We start from the raw sequence: 17427 nt of genomic DNA, 5'->3' as shown, positions 1-17427 counted from the left end.
CCAACTCTTTCCCTTTCTTCTCCTTTTCCCTTTTGTGATAGGACCCCAGGCTAATCAAGAAGCCCCTAATTGTGGCTTTTAGACCGTCCCATACAGATATAGGGGATATCTCTGCCCCCGCATTGGTAGTAATATATTCCTCTATTTGTTTTTGAATCTTCAACGTATATTCCTTAATTTTAAGTAGCATGGGGTGGAGTTTCAAGATGGCCGCCCACTAACAGCGTGTCTCAGAGCTCCCGCTGATTTCTCCTCCGAAAAACTTTGCTGAGAGTGGAATATGCCCCCAAAACGAAAAGGGAAAGTGAGGGTCTTTCCCTCAACACCCTCATTCCCAGCAGGACAGCGTTCGATCATTGAGAGCGCACAACTTTACCTGAAAGAGGAGAAGCTGATCCCCACTGACGAGACTGGAGAGGAGGCCACCGTCTCGTCTGGGGAATTTTCACTCAGCCCTCCAATACTAAGGAATCCTCAGGCCTGGTCATCGTCCATACCACCGGAAACTGAATTGGAAGCCTCGGAAACGCAGAGCCCAGAGGGGACCATGGAGGGAGCAGTGGCAAGTTTGGAAATGGAAGTTGGAACAACGAGGCAAGGAGGCGATCTATTTCAGAGTGCGGCTGGAAGTTGGGAGACCGAACAACGCAAAGGCGGTAAGACAGTTCCAGTTAATACTGAATTAATAATGTCAGTGCAAGAGAGTAGACTAGAAATTGTGATGCCGTCCAAACCGCCTGTGGTTACATCGGACTCAATTTGGGAATTAATGGCCCAGCAGAATGTGGCCCTCCAGACTTGTATGGCACAAATTGCCCAAATTTCTACTAGATTGGACATTGTGACACAAGACCACAACAGTAAATCGAATGAACAAGGAAATAAGATACAGCTAATTGAGAATCAGCTTAAAGACATTCATAAAATACAGTCTGTTGTGACTCAAGATTGCACCATTCTTAACAGAAAAACTGAGCTGTTGGAAAATCACCTCAGGAGACTTAATTTAAGACTGTTAAATTTCCCTAAGATTATCGGAGAGTTACCGAAGGTCACTCAAGAAATATATGAGTGAGATATTACATATTTCTTCTGAAGTTATATCGGCCTTTAATAAGGTGTACTTTTTACCTTATGCTCGCTCAAGAGATAATAGAAATAATCACCTACGGGCTGATACAGTAAAAGTCACAGGAAAGCGGGCGAGTGCCCGCTCTCCCAGCGCGCACATAGGCCACTCTCCTGTGCATGCGATTTAGTATCTGCCCACATGCAAATGAGGGCCTGCGGTAAAAAGAGGCGCTAGGGACACTAGCGCGTCCCTAGCACCTCTTTTTTGACAGGAGCGGCGGCTGTCAGCGAGTTTGACAGCATACGCTCAATTTTGCCGGCGTAGGTTCTCAAACCCGCTGACAGCCACGGGTTCGGAAACCGGACGCCGGCAAAATCGAGCGTCCGGTTTTCAACCCGCGAGCCGTGGGCCGATTTTACATTTTTTTTAAATTTTAAATTTTTTACTTTTGGGACCTCTGACTTAATATCGCCATGATATTAAGTCGTAGGGTTACAGAAAAGCAGTTTTTACTGTTATTCTGTGCACTTTCTCTGTGTCGGCAGAAATTAACGCCTACCTTTGGGTAGGCGCTAATTTCTGAAAGTAAAATGTGCGGCTTGGCTGCACATTTTACTTACTGAATCACGTGGGAATAACTAATAGGGCCATCAACATGCATTTGCATGTTGCAGGCGCTATTAGTTTCGGGGGGGGGGGGGGGGGGGTTGGACGCGCGTTTTCATAAGAACATAAGAACATGCCATATTGGGTCAGACCAAGGGTCCATCAAGCCCAGCATCCTGTTTCCAACATTGGCCAATCCAGGCCATAAGAACCTGGCAAGTACCCAAAAACTAAGTCTATTACCCCTTACTGAATAAGGGGTAAAGCTAGCTCGTCAAAAACGCGTGTCCAAACGCGGGTTAACAGTGCGCTCCGCTGGAGCACACTGTACCGTATCTGCCTGCTAGATATTGGGAATTTGACAGATTATTTAGAATCTTCAACCACTGAGATTGTGGAAAGAGCCACATTGTTAATTTCCTTTATTTATGAGAATGATGTGGGGTTAATAATGAGGAAATATTTTCAAAATATGGGGGCCCATTTTAGGGGCCAATCCGTCCAGATCTTCCCTGATCTGGCAAAGCCCACGCAGGAGCGCAGGAAAGGTTTCTTGTCATTAAGACAGGAAACAAGAGCATTGGGTGCTAGTTTCCAACTCAGGTACCCATGTAGATGCATTATTAAGCTTAACAACAATACTTATATTTTCCTGATCCCGGAATAGCTTAAGTCGTGGCTTAATTCCCAGAGAAGGGTGGTAAATGTTTCATCACCCTTAGTTAGTCCTATAACTTAGCAATGTAATAATGGGTAAAGCTTTAGTAGGCTATTGGTGTTTTCTTGTTATTTCTAATGTTAAAAGGGGCTTCCTATATTTCTTGCTCCACCCCAGTTTTATTTGTGGACTAATTAAAAAGTAAATTTTCTTCTGGGATAATTGATGCTATGATGTTGATATATCATGGAAAATTACTAATAATTTCTGTACAAAGATTATAAATGCTTTGGAATTATTTGAAAACTTAATAAAAATAAAATTAAAAAAAATTTTTAAGTAGCATATCGTTAAATTTCCAATATTTTTTCCCTTCTTTCGATTCTATCTGCTCTATTTCCCACCAGACAGGAGCATGATTGGACCAAGTTATGCTCTCTATATTCACCTTTCTAGTTTTAGGGACCAGTTCTCTATCCACAAGGAAATAATCCAGACGTGAATATGAATTATGTGTTCTGGAGTAAAAGGTATCATTTCTACTAGCTAGGTATTTTATTCTCCATATATCCACTAAGTGCCATGTTTCTATCAGATGCTTCAATGACAATCTGTCTCTTTTTGAAACACCTGTCATCCCTGATGGTGTCTAGATTAGACATCCCTACCATATTAAAATCTTCCCTCACCACCACATGTCCATCATTAAGCAACAGCAGCTGTTTCCCAATTTCATCCAATACCTGTCTTTGATCCACATTTGGGCAGTATACATTTACCAATATAAATCTTGTATGATTATCTGCCTGCACCATCAAATAGCAGCCTGAGGGGTCGGAACGGACCTCTCTAACCTGTACTCTTAGGGAGGATGCAAAAAATATGCTCACCCCACTGTATTTACTCAAAGATGTACTGGAGGCGAAAAATTGTTGTGGGAATGCCTTGGATATTAGCAAACATTCATCCCTTCGTCTAAGATGCATCTCTTGAATAAAGCTAACTGACGGTTGCAATCTTGAAAGCTCTTTAAACAGCATCTGCTGCTTAAACAGCGAGTTAAGACCCTTCACATTCAATGACACAAACTTTACCTTAGCCATTAACTTCTCTCGTGAATCCCTTTGCCTTAATATCCCAGTATCCCCAACCTGTACATGACCTGTTTAAAAAATTCTTGCCTCTTCCTCCAGTCCTTATCCCTCCCTCCTCCCCTTGTTTCCCCTGAAACCCCTGTACACCCCCCTCCATTTCTCCATCCTATTTTTTTTTATTTGCCATAACCCTGGCGAATCCTACCCTGAGAAAGTGACTCATCCCTCTTCTCTCCCTCCATTACAAGATTTTTCTTTTTTTTATAATTACCATCCATCTTTTCCCATATCATTAACAGATAAGAATGAGAAAACGATAGCATATCTTGTTTCGTCCCCCACCCATCCTTTTTAACTTGGCACTGAATTTAAATGATCAACTATCAAGCATCTAGACTCAGTATGATATCTACCACAATCCTAATCAGTCTTTTATCAACATAGTCTTTCAGCTATACATATTTACTCCCCAGTTTCCTCACTGGGCCTCTGAAATCCTGCAAAATTAAGCATGTTAACTGCAAAGTTCTGCCTCACAAGTTCCTGGGGAGATAGCTTAGGTGGGGAGTTGTTCTTGATGTCCCGGTGTCTCCGATGGCAACTGTACTATCCTTTCAACTAATTTCCTTCTGAGACGGCGACCTCATTTGCCTGCTCGCTGCTGTTCTGTCACTCGTTTCTTTTCGCCTGTTAACAGCTCGAGTCCTGCTGCCTCCAAAATGGACACCGCCTCTTCCAGTGATTTCACCTTTGACGTGACTCCGCTGATGGTGAAAGATAGGCCTCACGGGTAAAGCCATTGTTACTTGTGTCTCTCCTTCCATAATAGTGCCGTTAGTGGTAGCATATCTCATCTTTTTAGAGTAGTTGGTGAGAGATCATGATAAAAGCAAAACTCACGTCCCTCCCATTCAACTCTGTCCAACTTGCATGCGGCCCTCAATCATCTCCTTAGTTAGAAAGCTGTACATGCAGATGACAATGTCTCTCAGAGTGTTCCTGGATGCGGCCCCCAGCACCCTGTAGGCTCTTTCAATTACTATCTGGGAGAGGCGTTCTTCCTCTGTTGAAGTCACCTTTAACACCGCCTCGTATACGTGTTGTGCAATTTGTGGCACATTTGTGAATGCTGCTTCCTCGGGTAGGCCTCTTATGTGCAGATTATTCTGGCGCATTCTATTTTCTATATCCTCCATTTTTTATTATTTTTTTAAACCATATTTTATTGGGAACAGTCACCATTTCTAAAACAATTTAAACACAAAATACAGCAACTGTAGCATGACATTCCCGGTTTTATATTTCCAACAAACTCAAACTCAAACTCCCCCCCCTCTCCACCCTCCCGCCCCCCTACCCTGTAGAGAACCAAATGATGAGTTTAGGGTCGTGTGCATGCACATAGCAAGCACATACCGGCCGATAATTCAGTAGCAACAGGTAACAACCGAGTGTATTAATACTCAGCCTGAACCATATCTAGCAGATGCAGACAAAAAAATTTCAGTCATTAATTCAAATTTGATCATATTACGATCACTATTGCCAAGCGGCCCCACCACCATTACCTCTCTCACCAAGTCCTGTGCTCCACTGAGAATTAGATCTAAAATTGCTCCCTCTCTCGTCGGTTCCTGAACCAATTGCTCCATAAAACTGTCATTTATTCCATCCAGGAACTTTCTCTCTCTAGCTTGCCCTGATGTTTCACTTACCCAGTCAGTATTAGGGTAATTGAAATCTCCCATTATTACTGCACTACCAGTTTGATTAGCTTCCCTAATTTCTCTTAGCATTTCACTGTCCGTCTCACCATCTTGGCCACGTGGACGGTGTATACTCCTATCACTGTAGTCTTCCCAGACACACAAGGGATTTCTACCCATAAAGATTCATTTGTGCATTTAGTCTCATGCAGGATGTTTATCCTGTTGGACTCTATGCCATCCCTGACATAAAGCGCCACACCTCCTCCCGACTGCTCCTCTCTGTCATTGCGATATAATTTGTACCCCGGTATAGCACTGTCCCATTGGTTGTCCTCCTTCCACCATGTCTCTGAGATGCCAATTAAGTCTATGTCATCATTCACTGCTATACCTTCTAATTCTCCCATCTTACTTCTTAGACTTCTGGCATTAGCATACAAACATTTCAAAGTGTGCTTTTTGTTTGTATTTTCATTCTGCTTTTTAATTGATAGGGATAAATTGGAATTTTTTAGCCCAGGTCAGTTTTTAATTACAGGCACTTGGACTACTTTTCTTATTATTGGAACCTCAGTGTTGAGACGCCCTAATTCTAATGCATCATTAGTATCCTTTGAAGGTACTTCCCTTCTGAACCATGCGCTGCTGAGCGACTGTCGGCTTTCCCCTTTGTTCTAGTTTAAAAGCTGCTCTATCTCCTTTCTAAAGGTTAGCGCCAGCAGTCTGGTTCCACCCTGGTTAAGGTGGAGCCCATCCCTTCGGAAGAGACTCCCCCTTCCCCAAAAGGTTCCCCAGTTCCTAACAAAACTGAATCCCTCTTCCTTGCACCATCGTCTCATCCACGCATTGAGACTCCGGAGCTCTGCCTGCCTCTGGTGACCTGCGCGTGGAACAGGGAGCATTTCAGAGAATGCTACCCTGGAGGTTCTGGGTTTAAGCTTTCTACCTAAGATTTCTACCAAAATTGGCTTCCAGAACCTCCCTCCCACATTTTTGTATGTCGTTGGTGCACACATGAACCACGACAGCCGGCTCCTCCCCAGCACGGTCTAAAATCCTATCTAGGTGACGCGTGAGGTCTGCCACCTTCGCACCAGGTAGGCAAGTTACCAGGCGATCCTCACGCCCACCAGCCACCCAGCTATCTACATTCCTAATAATCGAATCACCAACTATGACGGCCGACCTAACCCTTCCCTCCTGGGCACATACCCTGGGAGACATATCCTTGGTGAAAAAGCACAATGCACCACCTGGAGAGCAGGTCCTTGCTACAGGATCCTTTCCTGCTGCACCAGGTTGATGCTCTCCGATCATGAGACCTTCTTCCTCCAAGGCAGCACCAGGGCTGCCAGTCTGAAGTTGGGACTTGGCTATTATGTCCCTGAAGATCTCATCTATATACCTCTCTGTCTGCCTCAGCTACTCCAGGTCTGCCTCGCTAGCCTCCAGAGATCGGACTTGTTCTCTGAGAGACGGGAGCTCTTCTTCTTTTTTTTTTTTTTTATATTTTTTTATTAAGAAACTGGCAAACAGAACAACAACATTCAACAAGCGGAAATAATATAAATCAGACAATCAATGCATGATTTCTTGATTTTTCCCCCATATATATACCATCCCTGCCCATCCCCAACACCCCCCCCCCCTACAGTACTATTGCAGCACTTTCACGTAGCACGGTGACATACATGGGATTCACTTGAGGCGAACATACCATTACACAGTTTGAGAAAAACAAATCAAAATAGATATATCGAATGCGTCTAAAGAATGAGCAACAGCCCAATAAAAACATGATATGTGTTTAGATCTTTAAATATCGTCCGGAGACAAAAGCGCCAATTTCTTCACCTCTACAGAAAACTGCTGATAGAAATCCTTCCATACGGACATAAAACACTTCTTCGGTGAAAACAGTTTATACATAGAACCGTATTCCAATTGATACAGTTCCGTCAGCATGTTATTCCACATTTGTCTGGTCGGAGGATCTCGTTCAATCCATTTTACCATTATACATTTTTTTTGCTATTAAGCAAGCTTTCACAAAAAATGTCACATTGTCATGATTTAAACTTTCCTCTCCCACATCAACATGCAATAAACAAAATGAAGCAGACCAAGATATATTCATGCCTACTATGGCTGATAATCAAATCCTGATGTCCTCCCAGTAACTTTGTATATGAATACACTCCCATAGACAATGTATAAAAGTAGCGTGAACAGCCCCACAGTTTAAACAAATATCAGAGGTAATAATTTGCATCTGAAATGCCCGGACAGGTGATACGATGGTCCTGTGGAATATCTTTTGTTGAAGTTCCCTATATCCAACATTATTTGTCATCGTGGGGATAGTAACATAACATTCCCTGAGCATACGAGTCATAAGTGATTCGTTGCAGTCCCTAGACCATTTCTCCACAAGGTTCCCCAATACTGTGTGGGGAAGAATATTCATCAAAAATTTATATAAAACAGACAGGGAGCCTTTACCAGACTCCACTACTGCATAGAGAGCTCTGCTAGTAGAATTCTCAAGGGGTCCTTGAGTTTTGCAGAGAGGAGCATCACAAGTATGTTTCAAATACCCATATAGAAGAAATTGCGTAGGAGGAAACCCCAGTAGAGTTTGGCATTGGGTAAATGAGTACAAACTATTAGTTTGCGGGTCAATTATATCCTTCAATTTCCAATTAGGTGATACCCGGGGATCATGTATCTTAGGTAATATTTTCAGAGATAACTCCGTAGCCCCCCGCATGGGAAATTGCATAGATAGTTGTACAGGGAGATTCAATACCTTCCTAGAAATTTCCCAGATCTTCCTCATAGTCTTTATTAAAGTAAAATGTAGATGTCGTCCTAACACCTCTCTGCGAGGAAGGTGCAAAAGGAGATTGGGGTCAACCGGGTCACAAATACTTTGAAGCAAGCCACCATCAGTATATATAGATGTTCCATTACACCAATCACCCAAAAATCTACGATTGGCCGCCCAGGCATAAGTGTGAAAATCAGGAAAGCCATACCCTCCATGAGTCTTAGGAGCAGTCAGAGTCAAGAAAGCTACTCGGGCTCTCCTGCCTTGCCATAGAAATTCCCTACACAATTTTTGCAATAAGAGACGATCTTTCGGCTTCCAAAGATGTGGGACCATTAGGAAATAATAAATGATCTTTGGAGCAATAATCATCTTTATCACCGCTATCCAGCCTTGTAAGGACAATGGTAGGGATCGCCAACTAATCAACTTTTTTTTCACTTTATCCAAAAGAGGGGCAATATTCAAATCATACCACTGTGCGGGTAAGTGGTGAATTAAAATCCCTAGATATTTTATAGAATCTGTAGCTCATTTAACTGGAAATTCTGGCCAGTCAGACTGGAGATTCCCCATAAGGTCTAAAGCCTCAGTCTTATCCAAGTTGAGCTTAAATCCAGAAACCATATTATACCTGTGAAATATATTTATAGTTGCCGGAAGGGACTTTCGAGCGGCAGTGAGAAGGAGAAGAATATCATCGGCAAATAATAGAGTCTTACAGTGTCGGGAACCTACATGTATTCCTGTAACCTTCAGGTCATTCCATAGTTTATGAACTAGGGGTTCTACTGTAAGAATAAATAATAAGGGTGACAAAGGGCACCGTTGTCTTGTGCCCCGAGCTAGATGGAACTCATCCGATAGGATCCCATTCACCATGATTCGAGCTGTGGGGTTGGAGTATAAAAGATTTATGTAGTCATATATCTTTCCTTCAAAGCCCATCCTATGTAAGACTGCTCTGAGAAAGGGCCAGGCGATCCTATCAAAGGCCTTTTCAGCATCACAGGTTACTAATAAAGGTTGCGGGAGATTGTCCACCTGACAAGTCTCTATTGCAGTTAGAACTTTATGTATATTGGCAGAGGATCTACGCCCATGTACAAACCCAACTTGCCCCAGTTGAACTAACAGAGGGAGCACAGTTTTTAATCTATTGGCCAATATTTTAGCATATATTTTTATGTCTAGATTGAAGAGCGAGATCGGCCTATAAGAGGCAGTCAGTAGGGGATCACGCCCTGGCTTTGGTAGAACCACTATCGTGGCAGCCCTCATTGTAAGAGGCATGGTTCCAGCCAAGGAAGCATCCTCAAAAAGGTGGGCTAAGTGGGAACTAATATCTTCCCGAAGTGTTTTATAAAATAATGCAGTTAGCCCATCTGGACCAGGAGCCTTGCTATCCTGCAAAGCCATGGATCGCTTCCTGGACTTCCTGTTCCGTTATTTTATTAAGAGCACTTTTTTGTGCAGGGAATATAGTAAGTAATACAAGATCACCCAAAAAAGTATCTATGTCTATATCAGCAACTGGATCCGCAGAATAAAGAGTCTGATAATATTCCAAAAATACCTGAGCAATATCTGTTGAAGCCGTTTGTATCTTTCCCCCCTCTGATCTTATTTGTGAGATATATTTAGAGGGCTCTTGTGCCTTCAGTAGAGAAGCCAAAAGTTTCCCCGCCTTATTCCCCTGTTGAAAAAATATAACTTTTCGATTCTGAATGGTTCGAGAAGCCCAATCTTGTAGGAGAACATTTAAAGCAGCCTGAGCGGCATGGAAATTTGTTTTAGACTCTTCATCTCCATATTGGATCAGCTTACGTTTCAGTTCCACCATTCGACATTCAAGAAAAAGAATATCAGAATCCAATCTTTTGCGTTTAGCGGAGACATAGCTAATGATCTCCCGCCTAAGAACAGCTTTCGCCGTTTCCCAAAATAAAATAGTTTGGGCCTGATGGGCAGCATTTGATACTGTAAATTCGAGCCATTTTTTACGTGAATAAGAGGAGAGCTCTGGGTCTTTTATCAGATGTCCCGGTAGCCGCCATTGAGTGGGAGCGGTAGGTCCGCCATATTGAAATTCCCCTGAAACAGGACTATGATCTGATATGACCAGTTCATGAATGTCCGCCCTATTCAATTTAGAAAAGATGGATTCTGATACCAACAAGTAATCGATTCTTGTACGCGTAGGGTGCGCTTTTGCTACATGAGTGAAGTCAGCCACTCCCGGATGAAGAGTTCGCCACAAGTCCAATAATTTCAAATGACGACATAAAAAATTAGGGCCCTTTCTGAGACTAATGTTTTGCCCCATCCTGGGTGGCTGCCTATCTAACAGAGGGTCCACGACAAAATTCATATCACCCCCCAAAATTACAGGATAATCCCCTAAAAGCGTAATTTGGGTGATCAGTTGCATAAAAAAAGAGTGGTCAGGGGAGATCACGTGATGTGGTGAGCTGGGCGGAAGCGTTACCCTCCAGCTCCAGGGCCTACTCCAAACACCGCGGCACATCGGTGCTTAAAAAGCATCCTTTTCGGGTTTCAACAACAACGGGAGCGAACAACATATGTCCATCATCAAATATATGAACATATTAAACCCGCCGATGACATCCAGAGGAAGCAAACGGGAAAAGGAAAAACCGAAGACCACACCAACCAAGATGGCCGGCGCCAGAGAACCCAAGCATTCAACACCTTCCACGGGGCTCACGATCCTCGAGATAAAAGAAGCGATTCGTGAGGCGCTCGACGACAAACTAACCACTCTCACCATGCAAATAGGAGAGATTAAGGAGAATTTGACAGACTTACTCCCCCGTCTTGAACAGATGGAAAACCGCATCTGTAATGTAGAAGACGACGAGCTCCAAACAGAGCGCAAGATGGCCGCCACAGAAAAACAGCTGAACACACTTCAAAATAAAATTGAAGACTTGGAAAACAGGGCACGGAGGGATAATCTCCGTTTCCTCGGCTTCCCAGAAAGCATCGAAGAACAATCGCTAGGTAGTATGCTGGAAGAATGGCTGCCAGAAACGCTCTCCTTATTACACCTCCAAGGCAAATTAGTCGTGGAACGGGCCCATCGTCTGGGAGCCAGAAAAGAGGGGCAAGCGCGCCCGCGAATGGTGATCGTGAAAATTCTACATTCGGCCCATAAGGCGGAAATATGGAGGGCCTCGCGAGGCAACAAAGAAATGAAATATCACGAGCATCAGATCCGCATTTTCCAGGATTTTTCGGCAGCGGTTTCAGAACGAAGAAGAGGTTTTGCGCCGATCTGTACAAAGCTACACCATAGCGGAAAGAGGTTTTCTTTATTATTCCCCGCTCGTTTACGCATTTGGCAAGGGGATCAGGCCCATGTTTTTGATACGCCGGCTTCAGCACAGACCTTCATCAACAAAATGAATGGTCCTGGATCAAAGTGAAGGGGAGCGTACCAAGAAGGTGAACAACCGTGAACTTGCATGTAAGCCTGAAGGGACAAATAATAGGGAGTGGCACGGAAAAAAAAAAACCAAACCAGAAACGAACAAACAACAAAAACCCGATAAAAAAGGACCTTCATATCACTAGATGCTTCCCGCGATCTAGAACACGATACAAAACAGAAAAAAAAAAAAAAATTCCTGACTCATGTCAGCGACGTCTGCCCGCGATCCTGGGTGAGAGAACGACAAACGAACACATTTGAGCCCCTGAGCGTTTGGTGGGGAGCCTTACTTGAAGCACAAAGATGGAGGAATGGGGGATACCGGAGAGGATAACTTCTCCACTGGCTAGTGGAGGGGTCTTTTTTCTGGCGCGGAGCCTGGCCTCCATGATTTCCCTCACCTCCCATTCACCAGTGTTATATGCTGCGACCCCTCATACGTCTACACTGGGCAGGAGGACCGGTGCCGTGAACGGACTGCGGTCCATCCCTGTAGCAGTAGAACTAAAGTAAAGGTGAGAACGGACGACGGTTTCCCACCGGAGAACTGCAGTTAAATATGGTTCAAGTTGGTTTGACTTGGGGTTCTTTTTGTTACAACCCACTTTTATCACAGAACGCCCGGACCTGGCGAGGGTTATGTAGGGTTTTTGTGACTGACACTCTTTAGATATCATGGTACACCCTGACTATGGAGAGGTGGCCCTGGACACATCCAAACGGATCTCAAAGCCTCCTTCTGAGAAGAGAGGCAATATGTTGTTGTGGGGGTTTGAGGGAGGGGAGGAGGGGAGGAGGGGAGGGGAGGAGGGGGAAGGGTATGGGGGGGGGAGGGAAGAAACAGCTACGATTGACGCACAATGGTTACGGAGTCCCACATGGAAAATGCAGACTAACATGCAGAGTCCTTGGTGTTCTTATGTTGTGAAAAGTTAGGTCTTTCTGGGTGGCATGGCAGCGGAAGGGGTTGGAGGGAAGCCAGGCTGGGGGCTTGCCCTTCGGAACGTGTTTATGGTATCTGCAATGACCCCTTTGTTTTTCAAAGGAAGCTTATGTCTAATGTAATATCTTGGAATGTCAACGGGTTGGGAACCCCAGTGAAACGAAAAAAAGTTTTAGCACATTTAAAACGTTTACACCCTGCTATGGCTTGTATTCAAGAAACACATCTAAATGACATAGAGAGCAAAAAACTACAAAGGGATTGGGTAGGCCAATGCATATATGCAGAAGCCATGCATAGAAAGGGAGGGGTGGCTATACTGATTAACAAAAACACAAACTTCCAAATTTCTAAATCCATTCCGGACCCACAAGGTAGATATCTTATAGTTGTGGGGAAATGGAATAACAACTTAGTTACTCTGTGTAATATTTATGCACCCAATGAATATAGCCATACATTCTTTGAGAATCTTAGCAATCTACTACACATACATGAGCAAGGCACATTATTGGTCATGGGAGACTTCAATTGTGTTCATGATGCCTCACTAGACAAAAATACTCCCCATTGCATCCCAGAGGGAAAACGGAAAAAGGGAGTGGCATATTTGTGTCATTATTTAGATCTGCTAGATGTTTGGAGAACGCTACATCCCACTGAAAGGGATTATACACACATATCGAGAGCCCATAACACGTTTTCACGCATAGATTATATTCTTATCTCCCAACCAGCTTTTTTCACTGTGGCAATGGCAAAGATAGAAACGCTGGTCATTTCGGATCATGCGCCAGTATCAATACAGCTAAAAGATCCTCAAACCACCCCTAGCTCCTGTATATGGCGCTTCCCAGCGTACCTCAGGGAAGACCTTTGCTTTCAGGCGTTTCTCAAAGAAAAATGGAAAGATTACGCAGGGAATAATAAGCAACATGTAGAGCACCCTCATCTATTCTGGGAAACCGCAAAAGCAGTAATACGGGGAGATATCATTTCCTACGTTCATGCCCGCAACAAACAGATAAATAAATCAATATTGGAATTAGAAAATTTGGTAACCCAGGCAAAAAAAGCAATGATCCGAAACAATACTCAGAATCATAAAGTGAAATTTTACAGCTTATTAGGTCGGCTAAACACTCTGTTAGACACCAGAGCACAATCCTACATCTGGAAGGGGCAGCAATCCTTTTTTAAATTTGGAAATAAACCCAGTAGATTATTAGCAAATCTGACAAAACCACAAAGGAGAAAATCGTTCATTGCAAATATACGTACCCCACTAGGAGGGAACACCTCCAAGGAACCAGAGATCTGTGAAATTTTCAGACAATATTATAATACCTTGTATACAGCAGAAACTCCGGAAACTGGGGAACTAGAGGACACCTTTTTCCGGGATATTGCCTTGCCTAACCTTTCGGCATCGCAATTATCTTTTCTAAACCGACCTTTACAAACTTTCGAAATTACACAGATTATCTCTGCAGCACATGCCGGCAAATCTCCAGGCCCCGATGGGTTTTCTTACGATTTCTACAAAATATTGTCCTCATATGTAAGTGAACCCCTGACAAATTTTTTTAAAGAAGGACTCAAACAGGATGGGTTCCCATCCCTTTTAACAACGCCCATATCACAGTCCTCCCGAAAGCTGGGAAAGACCTGTCTAGTCCCTTGTCGTATAGGCCAATATCCCTTCTAAATTGTGATTTAAAGATCCTAGCTAAAGTTCTCGCAGAACGATTGAATACTCTCCTACCAAATTTGATTTCGCACCATCAAACTGGATTTGTCAGAGGCCGCAAACCCAATTCTACTATTATCAAACTGCTAACCGCTATGACCATTTGCCAGAGCCAAGACATCCAGGCTCTTGTCATTGGCTTTGACTCAGAAAAAGCTTTCGACCGGGTAGAATGGTCGTACTTATTCAAGGTCTTACATCGATATGGCATTCGGGGAGAGTTTTTACAATATATTTCTTTACTTTACAAGGACCCCACGTCACGGATACTAGTGAATGGATGTTTATCACAGGACGTCAGTATTCACAGGGGAGTGCGACAGGGATGCCCTTTATCCCCTTTATTATACATACTAACTTTGGACCCCCTCCTGCGGAAAATAGATGGATGCCATGGAGTGAAGGGTTTTGGGGGCCCACACCATATCTTTAAAATAGCGGCCTTTGCGGATGATCTTCTAGTATACCTTACCCAACCCAGGGTTTCCCTTCTGCGGGTCCTGCACATTCTAGATCACTTCAGTGCAGTGGCGGGTCTTAAGATAAATTTTGACAAATCAGAAGCTCTAGATGTCACGGGAACCCTACGCACCCGTTGGCAAACCGATTTCCCTCTTCGGTGGGTTACAGATGCCCTGAAGTATCTAGGCCTCCGGATCCCCTTTCAGGTAAAGAAATTTTATAGAGCCAACATACAACCCCTGATGTCTACAACACTGAACACATTACACAGATGGACCACTCTTCCTTTATCACTGATGGGACGTATTCAGCTCTATAAAATGGTCCTGATACCTAAATGGCTTTATGTCCTTCAATTGGCCCCCCTGTGGGTATCCGCACAAGACATCTACAGACTTCAAAAAGCCTTGCGATCCTTTCTTTGGAGGGAAACGAGCTCGTATAACGCTGACTACGTTTATGACCCCCAGGGATAGGGGGGGACTAGGCTGCCCAAATTTGCAACAATATAATTTAGCATGCTCCCTTCGCCATATCAGAGACTGGCTTTATGCAACCTCTACTGTTACACCTTTTGCATATCTCGTGGAATGGTATGGAGTCTCCTCCCTGAACCCACTCCTACAAGTCCCTTATTCAAAGATTCCACCGCACATTAAAATGCAGGAGCTCCTGCGCACTTGCCGACAAGCATGGCGAATGCTCTGTCGAGTGGGACGATTGCCAAGCCCCCTTACTCCGATGCTTACCATCATGGGGCATGACTTGTTTCCCCCTGGGAACCCTGGAGGTAGGTTCCAAAGGTGGAACACAGCGGGGCTCACATTTATTTTGGATATGTATGAAAAAAAACACAGGGGAATTGCTGCCTTTTCCAACACTCAAAAATAGATATGCTTTGTCGGCAGAGGATTATTATGCATATATACAAATCACTCATTTCATTAAATCGGACACAATAAACTTGTTTGACTCAAAAGCAGCCCAAGACCTCAGAGCTTTGGTCCAAACGGGGAAAAGAAATAGACCTTCTGTATCCTCCTATTACAAGGAGTTAATGAGATATCGAGTTATACAACCTCTTCAGCAACTATATACTAAATGGTTACAATGGCCTTTGTTTTCTGTAACTTATCGGGAATTTGAAAAATGTTTCACGGAACTGGTATTGTTATCTGAAAATGCCCTTTTACAGGAAACGCAGTACAGATTTCTTTGGCAAAGCTATATTACACCTACCCGAGCTTTCCAAATGAAAATGACGCAATCCTCACAATGTCTGAAATGTGCTGGAGGAGATAGCTCCTTCTTTCATTGTTTTTGGGATTGCACAGTTCTCTCACTATTCTGGAGAAAAGTGATTCGTATCTGTTCAGTCATATTAAAAAGGAAGCTCCTACCGGATCCAAACCTTTGGTTATTTGGAGTACCAGATGCGTTGGTTAATCCGATTTCTGCCCCAGAACTATTCTTTGTATTGAAGGCCGGCCTGATCAGTAAGCAGGTTATTCTGTCAAATTGGCTAGATACCGGTGCTCCTAGCTACGATCATTGGTTTAATAAAATGGTTAGGCTATGTTCTATGAAACACTCAATTATAACACCAGCCACACCAAAGAAATCTGTACAAGTCACACAAATCTGGGCGGCTTTCACGGCATACCTTGCACCCAAACCGGGAGCCTATGCAGACCCCTGGGATCGACAGCAAGCGCCTGGCTGCGTAGCCATAACGATGGACCATAACTCCTAGAAACCCGGACATTCGCAGTGGAAAGAACACCCAGAGACATCTACACTCCACATAAGGAAAAATGATACTAACAGGACGATATGCCACGGTCATGGGGACTCATGGACATGTAAGGACAGAGGGGGGGAAATGAGGGAGGGGGGGAGGGGGTGACTTAGTTTCTTACCTGTTATTCTATGGTTGAAGTTGTTACGTTAAAATGCAAATAAAAGTATTTTCAAAAAAAAAAAAAAAAGAGTGGTCATATGCATTGGGTACATAAACAGAAGCTAAAATAACCATTTGGCCCATTAAAGACCCCAGTACCAAAACATATCGACCACTAGAGTCAGCAATTGTGTGCTGCATCTGAAAAGATACTGCGTTGTGGAGAAGAATTGCCACTCCTCTACTTTTAGAAGTGCCTGCTGCTTGAAAAACTTGAGATATCCCCCTTTTTTAAATTTTTGCACCTCAGGGGCAGTTAAATGGGTTTCTTGTAAGAAAATAATCTTTGCCTTAAGCCTCTGTAATCTAGTGAGCACATGTTCTTGTTTAATTGGCGCTCCCAGCCCTGCTATATTCCAAGTTACAACGGTTAGCCCAAACATGATGTATAAAAAAAGAAAAATGTGACCAGAAACCAAAAAAACATAATAAAAAAAACCCAGTTGAGAGTCAAAGGCTGTTCAGACCCATATCCAAAGAGTAAGGGGACACCAGAACATAAACTAATATTGCCATATTTCTCACCTCATAACACAAATACAACGCCCCACCCCCCTCCCTGGCCCAGGTTGGTAAATTACCCCATGCAGAATAAGTGAAACAACTTTCAAAAGTTCAACCCAACACAGAGCCAGCCCCATAACCTTGGTAATACTGCACCATCCCCTCATTGGGGACAAGGATCACAGCGGTAAAAATGTGTTCGTCCCTCTCGCTCCTCTGTGCAAACAGATTAGCAAAAAATAGAAAAAGTCACTCCAAAAATTAGTAGATCACGTCAACTATGTAAGAAAAAAAAAACGAAAACACCATGACAGCGAGAAAAACGGAAAGTGCATAACCACCACAAGGTAGTTCATGGCTGGGTATAAAGTAAAATTGAGGTTAA

General features: G+C 43.5%; 1 protein-coding gene across 2 annotated transcripts in view; it reads right to left on the bottom strand.

Moving 5' to 3' along the window:
- DNAJC5 (DnaJ heat shock protein family (Hsp40) member C5) overlaps nucleotides 1–17427 on the bottom strand; it is a 113392-nt gene that overhangs the window by 81857 nt on the left and 14108 nt on the right. The window lies entirely within an intron of this gene.

Source organism: Rhinatrema bivittatum, chromosome 8 (genome assembly GCF_901001135.1).
Source record: "Rhinatrema bivittatum chromosome 8, aRhiBiv1.1, whole genome shotgun sequence".
Taxonomy (NCBI): domain Eukaryota; kingdom Metazoa; phylum Chordata; class Amphibia; order Gymnophiona; family Rhinatrematidae; genus Rhinatrema; species Rhinatrema bivittatum.
Note: the sequence above shows the minus strand (reverse complement) of the source record. Positions and strands in the feature narration are given on the sequence as shown.